At 35.2% G+C, this 20,021-nt stretch overlaps 1 long non-coding RNA gene across 1 annotated transcript; it reads right to left on the bottom strand.

Annotated features, from left to right (window-relative positions):
* Positions 1–1,155: 1,155 nt before the first annotated feature.
* LOC148781687 (uncharacterized) lies at positions 1,156–20,021 on the bottom strand. Its single transcript, XR_016058558.1, has 2 exons — positions 19,287–20,021; positions 1,156–1,925 (listed from the first exon to the last, which is right to left on the bottom strand). It is a non-coding gene; the product is annotated as an uncharacterized LOC148781687 (long non-coding RNA).

Here is a 20,021-nt window from a genome sequence, read left to right as displayed (position 1 = left end):
GAAGCCATAGAGTGAGTATGGTGGTGTTTTGACTCACTTGGGGAGATGATGCGAGGCTAGCTATGAAAAATGGATGGTGTATGAATGAAAGGTGAAAAATGGTGACCTACTAACTGACGACGAGTATGGATGGCGGAATGACTCGCCAGGATATCACGTCGGGACAATCATCTACTAATCTAGCCATTGTGTCAGTCTAGCCGCTCGGTCAAACTTCTTCTCTCACTTTTACTTCACCCTATAACAAGGTAGGGACCTATGTCCCACTTGTCTAAACTTCTAATGTATGTGTGTGTGTGTTTGTAGGAAAGGAGAAACAAGCTAAGGGAGGCGATTCCAAACCGGACTTAGGCCAGGGGGCATTCCAACATTATCTAAGAGGGCGCCCACGCGAGCCAGCCCGAGCGTGTCACAGACCGACAGGAGGTAAGTCCTACCTCATGACTTAAATTCCTCCCTCACTGGATGCCCGTATCAATCATATAAGTCTTTCCCCAAAAATAAGAAAAGACAGCATGATCATGAGTCCATATTTCCGAAAAATATATTAATCAAAATTAATGCACGCCTGCATATTTCAATATTTATAACTTCTAAAAGAAACTTCTTAAATAAAATTAACATTTAAATAAAAAAATTAATATTTCAAGTAAAATTTTCATATAGTTATTTCTACCAAAAAACAACGGTGATGCATTTCCCGAATTTAAGCTTAACATTAACCATATATGCTTAGGTTGCATTCAAATGGTACCCAAATTCTGGGCAATATATTTCCATATATACAAATGTCAACATAAAGCTCATTTTCGTATCATATACGTAGATTTGAATAATACTAACATTAATTGTCTGTAGCATTAAAAGACTTTATTTCATATTAGAATAACGGTATTTAAATAATCCATGGACATCTAGGATTTGTTGTGCATGGATCTAGCTGCATGGGCCATTGATAGATAGAATAATGGTTTCTAAATTTAGCCAAATTGAGATCGCATTCATATGGGAACGGGCTGTCATACTTAATTGGTGCACGAATCCATGTGTAATGGAATTGGGTTCTTCAAAACATGAAAACATAGTCACAAAATTCACAAATAGAATTGAGGATCAAGAGATAAACAAAGAATAAACAGAGTAAGATTAACATGCACACCAAGGCCTAAAACATTATGATAGACAGATAGAGTAAAGGAGTACAAAGAAGATATAGAGTCACAAAGAAAAGATCTTCCAGGCATAAAGACTTAAGTAGTAGAAACAGAAGAAAACACAAGCAGAAGAAAAAGTACACCACACCAGAACTAAGCAGGCTGAGAGGCTCTAGAAGCGCTCTGCCTTCATCTGAGCCTCGCAGGGCTATTTATAGAGGTCGGATTTCAAATCCGGACTTCAAAATTTAAAATAAAAAAGACAGCTGGCCTGACAGGTGGCCAACAAGTACAGTGAAAAGCTGTGCTACAGTGACATGCTACAGTAAAAAGTTTATGAACAATGTATGCCGACATAATAGCGTTTGTACGGGCTACTACAGTGTCTGCCGACAAAATAGTGTTTGTTCGGGCTGCTACAGTGCTTGCCGACAAAATAGTGTTTGTACGTGCTGCTACAGTGTCTGCCGACAAAATAGTGTTTGTACGGGCTGCTACAGTGTCTGCCGATAAAATAGTGTTTGTACGGGTGCAATTTGTGCGGCTTCAGGCATCAACATCAATCAGTGTCAGTATCTGTGGGATAAAGATAGTAAGGATATCCATCGGAGTCGTAGCTTGGGGAAGAAGGAACAGAGGGACTACAGGATGGTCCAATATAGGTTTCATTTTTCAGGAGGTTCTTCAGGTGGAGGATGATTTGTCAACCAGAGATACAATTGGTGTAGTAAGGCTGCTCCTCTAGGCTGCTCATCATTCCATACCGAATGCCTTGTATAAACATCAACAGGAATCCCAGCTGGTCAAATATGATTAATACAACACATAATATATTTTAATTCCATCCATAAATGCATATGAAATGGCCAAAAAGTCAGAAGATTGAAATCATACCATCCAACAGTTTCAATAGCAGGGTGTTGGGTAAGATAAACAGCATTAGGATAGGTCTGGGGGTTAAGGTCTTGATGGAAACTTATAATTGCATATTGTTTATGAGGATATTAAAACGATTCAATACACTGGGTATAATGAAAGTACTTAATGAGGAATTTATAGAAGTTCAGGGCTCTGGGATTAGGATGTTGGTAATTGTTCCATTGAAGGAAATGACAATGTCTAAGCTAAGAAATGAGTTTTCTGACATGAAAGTTGAAGCAAATGTGGTAATTTTGGGTGAGATACCAAAGAAAGCAAATGACTTCTTTTGGTATATTATAAAAGTGTCGGGTTTGGAAAAGGGACAGGAAAGGGTAATTTGGATGGCATCGAATTCCTTGTATGCAATCTCCGTGATTTCGGACTACAATTTCATGCATTTTTTATTGCATTAGATCATTCCTGGATAGTAAGGAACTTCTGAGAATATCTTCATGAAGTTCATCAGGCAGATCATGCTCATTATCATCAATGGTTGTAATTGCACCCAGAAAAGGAATAATTGAGGAGATTCTCTTCTGAAAACCTTTTTCTTGATAACATATCTGCCAAAACATTATTTTTCCCCGAAATGTGCTTATATTCAAAATTCCATTGTGAAAACCAATTTGATCATCTGAAAAGTTGTGGGTTTTGAAGTATTTTGTTCTTGAATCTCAGCATGTTTGGAAAAGCTGACAAATCCATTTCCACTAAAAATTTATGTCCTATTAGATGAAATTGGAATTTTTCAATTCCTCTTTTCACTGCTAGGATTTCTTTGAAAGTAGAATGGTAATGGAGTTCAGAATCCTTAAAGTTTCCACTTTTATGACCACAAATTATCCTTTTACTTGCAATTTCTTCCAGTAAAATACAAGCCCAATATTCATCTGAGGCATCAGTTTGCAAAATTCTTTTGCCAGTAGACGAAATTTTCAAAGAGGGCAAATTTTGAGACAAAGATTTGAGCTTCTGAACGCACTCAGTTTGTAACTAAGTCCATGGTGGTGCTTTCTTTTTCAAGAGCAAATGAAGAGGACTGGTGAGCAAAGAAAGTTTGGGTATAAAAGGTGACATGTAATTTACAATACCTAAAAACTGTTGTATTTGCTTTACAGAAGACAGAGTGTCAGGAAATTCTATCAAATGTTTTGCTATAGGAGGTTGTAATCTATACATACCATCAAGGAAATGCATACCAAGAAAATCTACTTCAAAAGTAGCAAATACACATTTCTTTTCTGATAACATAATTCCATATTTACAACAAAGGGAGTGAAATTTTTCTAAGAGAGAGACATGACTTTCCAAGTCTGGAGAAAAGAGCAAGATGTCATCTATGTATATCAAAGCTTGAGAAGAAATGGGTTCAAAAATAGTGGTTAAAACTTTTTAAAAATAAGTAGGAGCATTTTTTAAACCAAAAAGCATAACAGTCCATTGAAAATGATAATTGGGAAGGCAAAAAGTTGTTTTTGGTCTATCATCTGGGTCAATTCCTATTTGCCAAAATCCAGATTTTAAATCAAATTTAGAAAATATGTGAGCATTAGAAATTTGAGAAAACATGGCAGTCTGATTTGGTAAAGGAAATTTGTCATCAGCAAGAAAATTGTTTAAAGTCTGATAGTTGATAACCAATCTAAGTTTACCACGAACTTGTTCAGCTCTTTTATTCATATAAAAAACTTCACATGCCCAAGGAGAACTAGTTGGTTCAATTAATTTTTCCTTTAGTAGTTCATGAATTTCTTGCTTAGCCTGTTCTAGCAAATCTGGATTCAATCCTCTGTGGGAGGCTTTTGTAGGGTTAATGTCCTCATTCTTTTTGAAGGGAAGTTTGACAAAGAAATTTTGGTTTCTCCAAAGAGGGTTTGTACATTTTTTCAAAACTTCCAAATAGGAAGTTGCACAACAATCTGAAATGATTTTTTCTCTAATGGTTTCCAAGAGTTGGGGTTGGTCTAGACTAGCAATCCAAGGTAAGGGTAAGTTTCTAAAATGAAGTCCTTTAGCTGTCCATTGAAGTTTTACTTGGTGTAAAACATCAAATCCTAATAAGAGCTCTTTGTTAGGGAGGTAGGAACCTAAGATCCTATGTTGGATAACCACTTTAGGAAAAAGTTTAATAAGAACAGGTTTGCTAATCTGATGGATAGAAAATTTTTCTCCATTAGTAGCTCTAAAGGTTTGGTTGCAATTTTCCCAAAATTGTTTTGGCAATAAATCCGGTTTCAGAATGCTAGCAGATGCACCAGTGTCAAAAAAGGCAGGGACAGTCAAGGGTTTGGAATAATGTTCACAAAGGAGTTGGAGAAAGGCAATTGGGGTAGGTTGTGTTGGAAGGATATTTATTTCTAGGGTTTCATCTTGGGCAGACAAAATTTCAGGAACCACAGTATTGTTGATTTCATTCAACTCAAAATCATTTGGATATGAAATGGAAATTAATGTATCTTCATTCTGTTCATCATCCAGAGAGAATATAGATTCCAGATCATCATCAACATTTTCTTCCAAAACTTGGGACAAAAGATTTATAATCTTTCGTTTCTTTTTCTGGTTAGGACAATCTTTTGCAAAATGTCCTTTCTTGCCACATACATAACAACGATCACCTTTCATCCTATTTTTTCGAAATCTGGATCTGCAAAGGTATTTAAACCTTTTGAATTTCTTCTTTTTCCTTTTTTGGTCAACCTTCTTCTTTTTTCCAAAAGGGGGACAAGCACATAGTTTTTTCGAATCACACTTAATCTTGAGATGGGGTTTATCACAAGATTTTCCAAGAAGGTGGTTATTTTTCTCCATCTGTTTGACAAATTCTACCTGGTTACATAACCTTTCCAAAGCATGGAGGACAAACTGATAAATTTCCTCGAAAGAAAAATTTTGAACTGTCAATCCTTGATTTTCCATAGTTTTTGCTGCTTCCTTTCCAAGAGTAGGAGGAATAGACTCAAGATAAAATTGCTTTAAATTCACATCATCAATTCCACAAATTTTGTGATAACGCTTATTCATTTCAGAAAAGTGTTTTTCTAAATCATGTCTTTAAAAGAACAACACTTAAGCTGAAAAAATTCTTCACAGGCTGTAATCTGTTCATGCTTTACAGGGCCAGTAAATTCAGCTACCAAATAATTCAAGAATTCAACAATGGATTGACTGTTTCTCAATTGTGTTTGACGGTATTCTCCAAGACTTAAATACCAATCAAGTCCTCGAAGTCGTACCAAAACTTTGGAAATTGTGCTTGCTAATGTATTTGCAGGGTTTAGCATTTCTGCATGCATCCATCCTTGTATTTCTCGAAATCTCTCAGTCCATTTTGAAGGAGGGATGTCATCAATTGTAAAACCTTTAGATGAATCTCCATAGGTAGGGTTTTGAGGTCTAGGTTCTTCATCTATAAGTGGGTCTCGGTCAGGGTCAGGAGGTTGTTCAGAGGGATCCATCATGAGCAAAGGATCTAAAGAAACAGAGGAAGAAGAGGCTAAAAAACTCGTTGTATCAGACGATTCTGAGACAGAGTCAGAGGATTGGGTTTCTGTTTGAAGGTTTAACTTAGGTTGTTTGGTCAGGTTTTTTAAAAATGAACTCATATCTTGCAAAGGTTCGGACTGAGTAAGGTTTTGTGTGTACACAGAAGATGCAACAATATCATAATCAGAATCTGATGCTTGAAGCATTTGAGTTTCATTTTTAGGAAGAGTTGGGGGTTGTGTCACAGGAGTAGGTTGAGGTTGTTGTTGAGTAACACCAGGAGGGGTAGGTTCAAGTGCCTTAGAAGTACTTGGGATAGAAACATTCGCCTTTTTTCTGAGTTGAGGAAAAAATATTTCCTCTGGGAAACGTCTTTCATTATCTAAAGAACGTAAAGATTGAAAGCCGTAATGCCTAGGAGGTATTAAGCCAGTAGGAGGGTAAATTGTTCTTGTAGGAGGAAAAGGGTCAGAATATCTCAAAGTTGGGTAACTTGAGATATAAGGAGTACCTAACAAGGATTGAAGTTGAGGCGAGTTAGGAGAGGACTGGTATGAAGTTTGAGGATACTGAGATTTCATCCATAGATCTTTTTCCATGCTTTGCAACTGTGTTTCCAAAAATGCTTTTTCTCTACCTTTCTGTGCCAGTAAGTACGATTGTAAATGTGTGTCTTTAACAAAATGGAGAATCTACATTAGCTCCTCATGCAAATATTGTATCTTTTCTTTCAAATCAGTAATTATGCTAACTAACCCTGTTAACTGAGAAGACATCAGATTTTGTTTTTCCTCAACTCGGAGCAAGGCTAAGTTCTGAGACTTTGCATTTTCGGCCTGCCAATTAAGGCTTGCTTCGACTGGAGAAATAGTCTTTAATGTGCCTGAAGAATCTCTAGTACTAGGGTTTTTTATTTCCACACATGCTTTTCATGTTCTTGGATTTTCTCATAATCATGCAAAGGTGGAAAATTAATAACATAATTAGATCCCTGAGGGTCAAAAGCCATGCATTCAGCAACATCAGGTTTATCATCATCATTTTGAATGCAAGTAGGACGATCACAACAGTCAAACCAATTATGTCCATCCACAGTTTTTTTATCATAAATAGGTTTTTCCATTTTATCAAAAGCAATTACTGGGACTTTTTCAAGAAATCCTTGGAATTGAGTAGGGAAAATCTCTCTAGTGAGCTTATCATTAGATGACTGAAAATCTATTTGAACAGTTCCATCTTGCATCCGGGTCATTCTAGATTCCGATTATATCACCGCCTGACTCTGGGTTTGTAAATTTTCATAATTTGTGACTCAAGATGAGGGAATCAATTCAAGCAATCGTTCCCTTGAAATTTGTCTAGGGATGTAATGGCAAACAGGTTGGGAATTGTTATCAACTTTGATGAACAAGGCAGTATTTTCACATTCAGGGAGTAAAGGTGTAACAATGTCAAAAGCATGGTTCTGCAGTCTGTATACCATCTGATAATGAAGAGTGGCAATAGTTACAGTTTCAACTTGTCTGGTTCCAGTAATTTGAACTTGTACTTTGACAGCATAGCTTAGGTGAGGGTCTTTGATAGGAATGTTGAAATTAGGAAAGAAGGTAACAAAGATAGTGTCAACATTAAGAGTTGTTTGGACAGTACCAATGCATGCATGCTGGTATTCTAGAAACCCGGTATCTAGCAATGCAATTTTGGTTACAGCTTCCATTCCTTTCCTACCATGAAAGGTTAAGGCTAGTTTAATAGCTCCAAAATGGATATGAGTATATCTTTCTTTGAGCCATTGAGGGAAAAGGTGTCTGGGAAGGTTTATGGTAACGTACTGCTCAACTTGGGTTGCAGGGATATGGTGTTGGTCAAAAGAAGAAGCCTGAACATATTCTTTATAGCATAAGGGTTATCTTTCCCACAAAGTTTCTTGATTTGCTTGGTCAAGTTTAAGCTAGACTTGTCATAAACATGATAAGGATTGATTAACTGAGACTTGGTTTCTGAAAACTTTTCAGGAGTATAGGTTATTTCAAAAAGGTGTTCCTGTTTTGAAAACATAGGTCCTAAATCTGGGTTAGAAGAGGTGGTGACATCTATAGAAGTATCTAAAACATTGTCTTTAACTATTTTTTCAAAAAAATTTACAGAGTTGACTGTATGTTTAAAAACAAGCAGGTTAAATCCAACTTTCTTTTACTGGATACCAAAGTATGAACTCCCACCAAGGCTTCCTTGCCCGCTTTTAGAGTTCCTGTTATGGTCATTCAATGCAGAAAGTATTGACAATGAAATTCTATCATTAATTAAGTTAACCTGTAACTCGTACGTTGTTTTCTGATGCGAGAGATCGTTGTCCAGCAACGCAGACGCAGAGCATACTAATCCAGTATGGATTATAGATTAATCCAGTCAACTTTTCAAATAAGAGTGAACATCATAACTTAAGAACTTGGCTCTGATACCAATAATAGATGTGCATCATACTCTTTTCAAAACATTCATACAAGTGGAGTTCTGCGATGGGGGCACGGACCATTATTATGCGAAACGTGATCCTACAATGAATGGAGCTCGATCCTAGCCAAATAGGATCGTGGTATTGTTTAAATGGGGGCGGGCAAGACTCAATATTAAATGAGAACTCGTTCTTGTTGTCGACAGGAACGCGATTCTAATAGACATGGGAGCGTGATCCCATTACATGTAACAAGTTCCTGTAAAATAGGGATCTCGATCCCAATGTATCAAGATCTCGCTCCTTATGCAAACGAGATCTCACTCCCTATTCAAACGGGATCACGTTCACGTTCTGTAAATACATGGAACATGTTCTCATTAAATAGGTACATCGATCTCAATGTATAGGGATCTCGATCCCAACGTATCGAGATCTCGCCCCCTATTCAAATGGGATCTCGTGACTTTTACCCTCACCGGATCTCGCTCCCTGAGCTTCGGAGCTTCGGGCAGCCATCGATCCGATGCTCCCGCTCCCGAAACCGGAGCCGTTCACTCTCTCGAAACCGGAGCCGCTCTCGCTCCCGCTCTCAACAACTATGATTGAAACCACATTTCTCCGCAATATTTGAAGGAAGTATATTCGAAACAAATCAAAGGAAAATATAATTAATTATAAATGAGGACTTAAATTTATGGTGGTATCCTATAGTTTAATAAGTTTCATCCAATCTTAGCCTAGTGAAAATTTACATGCAATCTCTGTTTATCCTATGGTTTAGCTTAGAGTATTATGCTAACCTTTATCAGCCCCAAGTACCAATAACCAATAGTAACACATAATGGTATCCCATAGTTAATTAGACAACATTAGAATCTTGATAGGACAAGCCAGAAACAACAATTTTAAGGAGAATAAGCTAGCTAGAACAAAAGTATTACAATGTTATGGTTAAATCATTCATGCAAAAAATTTATAAAAGGCTAAAATGGAAAATCTCGATGAATATGCATACCTTTTTCTCCGATGTAGCCACTCTACCTGTTTCCTGCCTCGATGGATCTCCCCACACTACAAATTGACTCTATATTTTTTCTAAAAAAACCTTTCTCATTATTGAAAACAAGCAATGTAATAGAAGCTCCAGTCATAGTAATATCATGAGAAATTATCGTTAGTATACTTTAATTTTAAGAAAATCACGAAAAAACTCTCAACTTTTCAAAACCTCGCCCACACTTTTTTTCTCAATTTTTGGAATTTTTTGGACGAAACTACCCTTTACGATAGTCTTTCTACTGTAATATAAACTACCGTAATAGTGTGAAGACACAATACGGTACTTTGAGTACCTGTAATGAACATTAAATTTAAATATCGTAAAGAACATTACGGTACTTTAATTACCGTAATACATAAATATATTCTTCACAACATTCTTAGTATTGTAATGAAAGAAAGACTAATGCGATCTTGTCAGGGAATATTTTTTTTCATTTTTCTTCTTTTCACTCTTTTTCTTTTCCTTTTCTTTTCTTTTGGAAAATATCATTTACAAGTAGTCTTATTATAATAATTCTTGCTTCAAAGAAAATAAAACTAACAAATCCAAGATCTTAAAAACCTTGATGTCAGTAAACCAATTTTCTTTAAACAAATAAAATATCCACAATTCATATGCTTGGGAATATAAAACCAATATAATTAAATAGAGCAAGAAACAAAAAAAAAAAAGAGTGCCAGAGAGTATCTCAACTGGGCGTATTACACCCCACACTGGCACGGGATCAACGGTTTAGCTTTAATCTCGAACCGATAAAACAAATTTCGGCCAAACTGAATATTCACCCTTAAATCTTTACAAACTCTAACCCCCAAAATTTTCTTGGCTTATAATTTCCCAACCCTTAGTATTTTTAAAGCATGAGAGAGAAAGTGGGAGACCTAAGGTTGAGGCGTGCCCCTCTAGAGGCTTAGGAGAGAGAGGGTTAAAGAGAGAAAATTGGAAAGATAGACCCAAAGGAGAGAGAGTGAGGCGTGCCCCAATAGGAGAGAGAAGAGAGAGAGTTGTGGAAGAGAGAAAAGTGTAAAGAAAAGGTAGAGGGTGCACCCTTATTTATAGAGAAAAATTAGGTTTAAGGTTTCTAATAGTTTACCTCTTTCTTAAAATTAAATATGGACCGTTAATCAAGGTGACTTGTGGAGTGAGAGATCTAAGTCATCAATTCCATAGATGGGCCATCAACTCCATAGATGGGCCATCAACATTATGACATGCGCTTGGACCATTATCCCTCTTTCCTTAAACCATTTTCCCATCAATATATTTAAATAAATTGAATCTTATTTAAATATTATTCATTCCATAAAGTAGCATATTTTTCCCATACTATTCAAAGATATGTCAAGTCAAGATATGCTTTCAATATTTAAGATAAAATATGGTCAATCTTTTCTATATCTAATATTAGATCACATGCCACAAGATACATTTCTTAAATTTGAATAACTTGACAAGAAAGCAAACAACCCAGAGGTGGGGTGTGCCACCCATGTGTGGCATGTGTGGACCCCACCCACATGATACATGGTGGGCCCATGTGCACCATTCTTATAAGTCCAAAAATTATAAACAAAATATCAAAAGACTCATAAAAATTTAAATAATAATTTAAAAATAATGTCTACCATAAAACAAACATAATTAAATTAATATGATGGAAAATGAATCCATTTGATTTAGGAATTGAATTAACAATCATGGGGCACTCCACATTTAACTGTAGACTACGGACCACACTTACTTTATCAGACCGACCCAGTGTTTCACATGACCTACAGTCCAATCAGGGACTCATTAGTGGGTCACCAAAGTTTGACCGATCAGTCAAGGGGTCTCAATCCCAGTCTGTAGATTTCAAATCCTCCCCTAAAGACGAGTTAAAGTCACCAAGACCTTATGCGATCACAGCTCTATGGCGCATAATAATATCTCTTGCACGGGCATGCAATTCACCCTAAAAGGTGGATATTTGGCTTTCTTGAACGATCTATCGATATGCATGTCGTGTGATGGATCACGGATGAGGTTTTGGCTCCCGTCTCTATACGTCCACCATCAAACACAAGGGTCACAAAGTCCATCGGCTCATTCATCTAGGTATAAGCTCCGACTTAATCAAGGGATAACACAGAACCCTTCTCGATTTGTTCTCTATGCCCAAAAACCTTGGGTTTTTCAACCGACTGAATTAGATCATCAGCACAGTCCGGTATCAGCAAACATCGTTTTCTTAATATGGTCCATGAGGGACCACACTCATATTGAGTTCGTGTTCCATCATATTATTTTATGTTACATGCGTATTCATAAGACATATAAAGGCCACATAAACCCAATATCTCTCACTTGGCCTTTGAAGGCCTTACATTCTATCTTTCTTACTTTCTCTCATTCACATCTCTCTCTCCAAATTACAATCTCTCTTGGGCATTTTTACTTATTATGTCAATATTAATCATGATTTTTGCCATCAATTATTTTATAAAAAGATTTATAAAGGCAACATTTTTTTCTCTTTACTACTCAGATCTCATCCCAAAAGTGATCGTAGCTCATCTTTCACTTCACTTAGCGAATCATGAACTTGTCGCAGAAAACCAACCATCACGTACTCTCAACCCATGGGGTCGTATGTTCATGGGCTCAAAAGAGTTCTTCAAATAAGCTGCTCATTTTTATAACCATACAACCAGCACCACACATTTGGATTCCATGAGTAAACAACATTATAGTCTGTTGTTCCATCTAGCATGTCAAATACTAACAGATGCTCCCACTGGAATATTTAATTTATCTGGATCTCGATCTTTCTCAATCTCAATCTCACCTCATTCCTCAAGTGATAAAAACATGTGTTTTATATGCTTGGAGTTCTTATGAAATTGTGACTTCTTTGACACACATATCATCGCCATGTTGTCGCAAAAAATTCTTACTGCCTCACAATGCACGAGGTGAAAGTCAAATCCATTAAAAAAAAATTTAATCCATACAGCCTCCTCGATCACCAAACAGCATGCCATGTACTCTGCCTTTATGGTGGACAATTTCGTCACATCTTGTTTATTTGATTTCCAAAAAACTGCACCACCTCCAAGCATGAACACATATCTAGATGTAGACTTCGCATCATCTGGATTCGTGAGATAGCTTACACCTGTCTATCTGAATATCTAAGCAGCTAAAAAAATGTGAGACTGTAACAGCTCCCACTTAATTATTGTACATACAACATATACATTCTCAACATTCTTATGCATATATCATGAGGTAGCATATCAAGTCTCATGCAATATATCATTCAATACCCGTTGGTTTCACAATATGCAAAAACCTTCACAAACCACAAAGGTTCAACCACACTAGACATCTTGGTAGTAAATTCGTACAAACCAAGTTATCTAATCAACACAACATATATCAAGGAAGCATAGCATGATGACATTCTCACAACATTCCATATGGTTCAAAGTCTTAAGTAATCGAGGATTCTTAATAACTCGAAACATGGGTCAAAGCATATAGGTATTTAAAAAAGAAACAATGCAAGACAGTTTTTCTCTTACTTTTATAAATACCTTCAAGACACAATGTTATTCACAAGCAATAGTTATAGTATGACAGTTTAAAATGATTTTCATAAAGATTTAATGGACCTTGCAAGACAATGTGATTTTCTCAAAACCATATTCATAAACTTAGGTTTTCTCAAATAATCCAATTTAATTTTAAAATACATACTTAGCCTTCATAAATCATTTTACCGCATTCACCTTTAATTTCCAACCAAGTCAAGTTCATGGCCACAAAAACAAATCATATATACCATCTTATAATTTATCCAAAATAAAACATGACTAAATAATGTCTATTAAATCCTTGACAAAATACTTCCTTTTTTACAATTATAAAAAATTTATCAAGAGATCATCATCATATACAACACATCATATTGTAGACATTATTGAGAGGATGGTCACCAAGACCGAATTCCATCAGAACACTCCCTTTGTGCTTATATATTTGAATGAGCAACACCCATCTATCGTGTTTCATCCTTAGGGCTCAAAGCCCTTGATCAAATCGCATCTCCATGTGTATCACTACCTTAAATAATTCATACTCAAGCATAATGAGGCACAAAAACAAAAGGTATTTAAAACCAGCTCTTTCAAATTTGTTAACACTTATCACTTAATGTCTATACACTCCATATATATTCATAAAACAATTAGCCAAAATATAACCAAAGCATATTAAACAAATTTATTGAATCATCTTCCTTATATGACTTTACCATGCAATGTGGGATAGATTCCATACCTCAAAACCATGTAGTGTGGTACCTGAGCTTTTTTTATTCATCACTTTTACTTGTTTGACAAGCTTTTATAATCTTGGAAGTGCACGCAACTGATGAAAATATATTGTTCATCGATTTCACATATCACGAAGTGTCCATCTGTTCGGTACTTGGATTCTCCTATCTAACACCGTGAAGAAAATATCTTTTTCATCCCATTATTTCAAATATAACAATTTTGATTCTCCTACTAATCTTTATCGTTTCTATACTACTACCAAGTCTCTCTATATATCCTTTCATTTCGAATAAACTAATATGCTTTTATAAGTATTATGTCTCTTCTTCTTTCTGTTATTCCCAGATCGAATACTCTTCACATAGAGTGTCATATCTTGTCAACTCTGTATTACCCCTCTCTGAAGTTTTATTATAATAAATCATACTCATAGCACATTATAAAACCCTTTTAAATGATGCCTAAAAAAAATCTCCATAATTAAGAATCCAAAGATGTGCCTTAACATGCCACATTTTTTTAATTTACTGTAAAATAGAACTTGAGCATCTCATGATAAAAATATGATATCTCTCAACTCATAAAGAGTTAATCTTCGAATCTTTTTTAGTATTGAAATAGAATAAAAAAATATACAATAGTGCTCAATTCCATCCCTAAATCATACAATTTAGTTAGTATTCATTTTAGTGACATTTATGTCACAATGTAATTTTTTCAGTTGAAAATAAGGTTGAGCACATCTCAATAAAAAATTTGTTTCTCTCCTAAAATCTTTTATGTTGAAAACTAGACTCAAAACCATAGTGTGAATCTCATATAATACTTTTCTTCAAAGAAATAAATAACATTTATGTCACAAAATAAATCATACTGCAGAATTTCGAAATGAACACTATCTAATAAAATTATAATTTCTCTTTATCATCATGGAGTTTCCCTTTCAAAATAATTTTGTTTGAAAGTAACAAAATAATTTTGTTTTAAAGTAGACACATAACAATAATACATATATTTCCACAAGCCTTATATCACTCTGTTAAGTAAGCTTGATAAATATAGTTATTAATATCTTCAATGAAGGACATACCAAACTGTAGAAAGTTCAGAATGACCTCAATTCAATCCAAAAATTTTATTCCTCACTTCGTATAGATATTTCTCTCTCAAATAAATTTTATTAGAAACTAAACTTAGAATGGAAATCTAAAAACTAGAGTGAGCCATAAAACATTCTGTTAAGAATAAAAATAAAATCTTGAGTTCTAAGTTATGGAAATAATTTTCGTTGTAGAAAACAGCACTTGCGCACCCATCAATACATCGATCATATCTTTCAAACCACAAGAAATTTCTTGATGAAACATTTTTGTTTAAAATTAGACTTAATTTTATGAGTTAAAGTAAAATTTCAGCATTAAATAGAATCATATCATTAATGGGAAAAATCATCAAACTCAGTAGACAGTTCCTGAATTTTGCAGGGTCAGAACTGACATCATTCATTGATGAGTCCATAACTTTCAATTCCCTTAAAAAAAAAAAGAGTGACTAAGATTACCTCAACCGGGCTTATTACACCCTACACCGAGCCTCCAGCATCCGATGACGCGGGATCAACGGTTTAGCCTCAATTTCGAACCGAAAAAGTAAATTTCGGCCAAACTGAGTATTCACCCTTAAATCTCTACAAACTAAACCCCCGAAATTTTCTTGGCTTACCCCTAATTTCCCAAAACTTTGTATTTTTAAAGCATGAGAGAAAAAGTGGGAGACCTAAAGTTGGGGTGTGACCCTCTAGAAGCTTAGGAGAGAGTGAGTTAAAGAGATAAAGTTGGAGAGAGAGAGACCTAGAAGAGAGAGAGTGGGGCGTGCCCCTATGTGAAAGAGAGGAGAGAGAGAGTTATGGGAGAGATAAAAGTGTAAAGAATAGGGAGAGAATGCACTTTTATTTATAGAAAAAAAATTAAGTTTAGGGTTTCTTATTGTTTGCCTCTTTCTTGAGAATGAATATAGATCGTTGATCAAGGTGACTTATGGAGTGAGAGATCTGAACCATCATTTCCATAGATAGGCCATCAACATTATGAAAGATAATTGAGCCATTATCCCCTTTTTCTTAAATCATTTTCCTATCAATATATTTAAATAAATTGAATCTTATTTAAATATTATTTATTCTATAAAATAACATATTCTTTCTCATACTATTCAAAGATATGTCAAGTCAATATATACTTTCAATATTTAGGATAAGATGTGGTCAATCTTTTCAATATCTAATATTAGATCACATGCCACAAGATATCTTTCTTAAATTTGAATAACTTGACAACAAAGCAATCAAAACGTGTTGACCCCACCCACATGGTACATGGTGGGCCCATGTGCACTATAGGCTCCCATGATATTTAACAAATTAATTTCTAAAATATTATTTGAATTTTATATTTTTGTAAAATCAATAACTTTTTATTTTTATAAGTCCAAAAGTTATAAATAATTTTTATAAGTCCAAAAGACTCATAAAAATTCAAATAATAATTCTAAAATAATTTCTATCATAAAATAAAACATAATTATATTCATATTATGGGAAATAGATCCATATGGTTTAGGAATTGAATTAACAATCATGAAGCACTCCACCATCAACTGTGGACTACGGACCATACTTACTTTATCAAATCGACTCAGTGTTTCCCATAACCCACAGTTCAAACAGGGGCTCATTAGGGGATCACTAAAATCTGACGGATAAGCCAAAGGGTCGCAATCTCAATCTGTAGATTTTATATCAGCCCTTAAAGACGAGTTAAGATCACCAAGACCTTATGGGACCACAGCTCTATAACACATAGGAGTATCTCTCGCACATGAATACACTTCACCCTAAAAAATCGATATCTGGTTTTCCCGAACGATCTATTGATATGCATTCCTTGTGATGAATCACGGATGAGGTTTTGGCTCTCGTCTCTGTAGGCCCACCATCACACACAAAGGTCACACAGTCCCACGACTCATCTATTCAGGCATAAGCTCTGACGTCATCAAGAAAAAACCCAGAACTCTTCTCTGTTTATTCTCTATGCCTAGATACCTTAGGTTTTCCAACCTACTGGCCTAGATCGTCAAGCACAGTCTGGTATCAGCAAACATCGTTTGCTTAATATGGTCCACGAGGGACCACACTCCATTAAGTTCATGTTTCACTATATTATTTCATTTTACTAGTACTCATAAGGCCTTTAAAGGCTACATAAACCCAACACGTAATGCTTTAAAAAACTTCAAACGGAAACTAATATCAAGACTACCCCTCTCCTACCGTGCTATGCAAAATCAAAACCAATAGACACATTTTTTTCATAAATCCCAAAAAATTCTCCTTTATATTTCATTTTCGAATAAATACGGAACAAAATTTGAACAAGTTCAAGCTTTTGTTTTTTTATTTAATGTATATACCATATACAAATTACCCACCACCATAGGGGTATTTTACAAAAAAAAAAAAATGGTTCTACAAAATTCTAGAGATAGAAACTCTGGCCCCCTACGCGATTAAAATGGTCCCTTGTTGGTAGTAGAAATGAAAATCAATACGTCATGTTGTGGCGGCTATTCCTACTATTTAAATTAGTTAAATTTTGGCTATAATTTTTTCAATTTATTTGGGCTCTTAAGTGATGGGCATCGAACTCGGATGTATTGCTGCAATCATTAACAACTTACGTATCAAGCCCAAACGCCATTGTTAAATAAAATAGTCCAGGCTAAATCCGATTTCAAATGAATCAATATATTTTCTGTATTATGTATTTTTTAAAAAAAGAATCATCAATTAAAGGTAAGATTGGACTGTAGAGAAAATTAATTTGGCAAAAAAGCAAGTGCATACCTCAATATTTAAAAAGCCAAACTGAAAAAGACTACCACAAACAAGATTTCATAGAAAAATATATATTTAAATACAACAATACATTTTTAAACGATTCAAAAGAACTTACACAGCAGAACCAGTACACTATGATCTCCAAAACAGTAGAACTTACACAGCAGAACCAGTACACTATGATCTCCAAAACAGTAGAAAAATTGGTCCAAAGTGTCATCATCATCCAATCAATGGGTGGTCGACATAGGAGACCGGCACCAACCATAAGATTACAGATGGATGCCAAACTCTCCATCAGAAAGCATCCAATGGATGATGACAGACAACTAGGACCAGAGATTTCCTATGGTCCTATAGATCATAGCAACTCATCCATGTACACTCAGACTCGGGCAAGTGACTCAGCACCGACTTACCCCGAGTTTTGTGCGCAACTCAGGGTACTTAAAAGAATTGTAAAAAAATATGGGATTGTTTTATGAATTATTTTATACATAATTTGGACTTTTTGGCAAAGGTTGGGGAGTGTTTTTGGTATAATTTCTATTTTATAATTTGTTTTTTTGAATTTTTAAATATCTCTAACTATAAATCAATTTTTGCAAATCCATTTTTTTTTATAGTTTTTTAAACTTATTTGGAGTTTTTAAGGGGTTTTAATGAGTTTTAACAGCTTCATTTTGTTTTTCTAATTTACTAACTTTTTTAAAATTATCTAAGTCTTTTGGCCTTACACAAAACTCGGCTGAGTCTGTCTAGACAAGACCGAGTAACTCGCCTTGGCCAAGAGCCGAATCCCTTGGTCAAGACAAGTTCCGTAACACTAGATGATAACACTCTTGTATAAATTTATAAAACTCTGCTCGCTCATACATAAATTTATGAAACGTCTGTCTGGTGAGATATTAGGAATTAGTTATTTCACCCAATTAAGGTGTACCATGTTATAAACGTGTCTTGGATCATTTTTTTTTGTTTTTTTCTAAAAAGGAAGGGAAAACAATTGGCTACTTTTTGGGGCCAAATCAAACTAAACCCAGTGCAAGCCTGGCCCAATTAAGTAATGGGCTGGCCTAGTCCAACACTCCAACACAAGCATTTCTTTATGGGCTAGGGATCCTGGCCAAAGCCATAATCAAGGCAGGCCATGACCTAAGCTAGTCTTTGGCCCAGTGGGTCCCAAGTACATAACCAGAACTCACTTTGAGTCAGGGCACACGTCATTTCTTACAAAAGATGGAGAAATAGAGATGTAAGCATCTCAAATATTCAAATGATTTTTCTTTCAGCTTTTTGGCTGTATAATGTTAGGAAAAAGTTTTATACAAGGATGCTACCTAGAACTACGGATGTCCCTCAAAAATCCATAGGAAGTTTTATTGTTGGAAAACCCTTTGCTTGATTATCTCGACATCGGGATGTATGACTATGAAAAATAAAAAGATTTTTAAATCTAAAAAATAGTGCATTTTACAACATATTATCTACACCGTCCATTTTTAAGATTTTTATATATTTATAGATCTACTTGATTTTAACTATTTTTTTAATTTAAAAATTTATAATTAGATATAAAAATAAATTTTGAGATAATCCTAAAAACATTTTACATTAAAATTATATACCATCATAAAATTTGAAGGACACGTACCTCTACACCTACATTATGCCAACTGCACCCATAATGTTAAATCACCCTTGATATTTTCCTACCGTAGTTATAAGAAAAATTATAATGTCGATCACCTATAAATGCCACTAGACTTATACCTCACTCATGTTCATTTCATACCCCCCACAATCCAATAATTTCATAATTTTTCCCCGATCACCAATAAATGCCACTAAATTAAGAACCACAAACACCATGCCAATTATATCTCCTCTAAAAATGCTTCAAATTCCTATTAAAAAAATTCCAAAAAAAATCAGTAATAAACCTTGTTTTTTTCCTTAACAAGGAACAAAACTGGAAATTTACCTGAACAAGCTCCAAGAGAAATTGAATGTCCTTAAGAGTAGAGCTCTGCTGACAAATTCCTGACCGCATGACAAAAAAGGTCTTCAGTGAGAGGATTGGGCTCCGTCCCTATTGAGAATTTTTTAGTCCTTATCTCTTCTCTGTGCTCTCTTTATGGTGTTCTAGCCGGGTTGGATTGTCAGTTTGAGAAGAATTAAAATAGAAGCAAAAGAGATTTTAAAATCAGTTTTTATATGAACCAGAGTAATGCTTTTATCCACTTTCTTCTTTGAGAGATTTGGAACTTGAGACTGAGATAGATGGAGAGAGGAGTGGAACTTTAGAGAGAGAGAGAGAACTTCAATTTGAAGAACTAGAGAGAGATTGAGGGCAGGAGGATTGTAGGAATAAAGGAAGAGAGTTTCTTGAGAGAAAGAATGAGAGGTATGAGGAGTTCAACGGGAGAGTGAGAAGGCTTCCATTTAAAGGGCTAGAGAGAGAGACTGTGGTTTACGGATTTTAGAGAGAAAGAGACTGGCTTGGATTTTAGAGAGAGAAAGAGTAACTGGCTTCTTTAGGAAGTTAAGAGAGAGACCGCGGTTTAAGGAATAGAGAGAAGACTTCATTGGGAAGTTTGAACGACTTAGAGAGAGAAAGAGAGTTTCTTGGAAAAGAGAGATTGATTAATGGCAATTTATAGGGAGGGAGAAACTTCGAGGCGATGGAAAACCGCTGGAAAAAGATGAAGGAATCATT

This window comes from Amborella trichopoda, chromosome 6, assembly GCF_054954075.1.
Source record: "Amborella trichopoda isolate Santa Cruz 75 chromosome 6, AtrichopodaSantaCruz75HAP2 v2.0, whole genome shotgun sequence".
Classification (NCBI taxonomy): domain Eukaryota; kingdom Viridiplantae; phylum Streptophyta; class Magnoliopsida; order Amborellales; family Amborellaceae; genus Amborella; species Amborella trichopoda.
The sequence above is the reverse complement of the archived record's forward strand: the minus strand, read 5'-3'. Positions and strand labels throughout refer to the sequence as shown.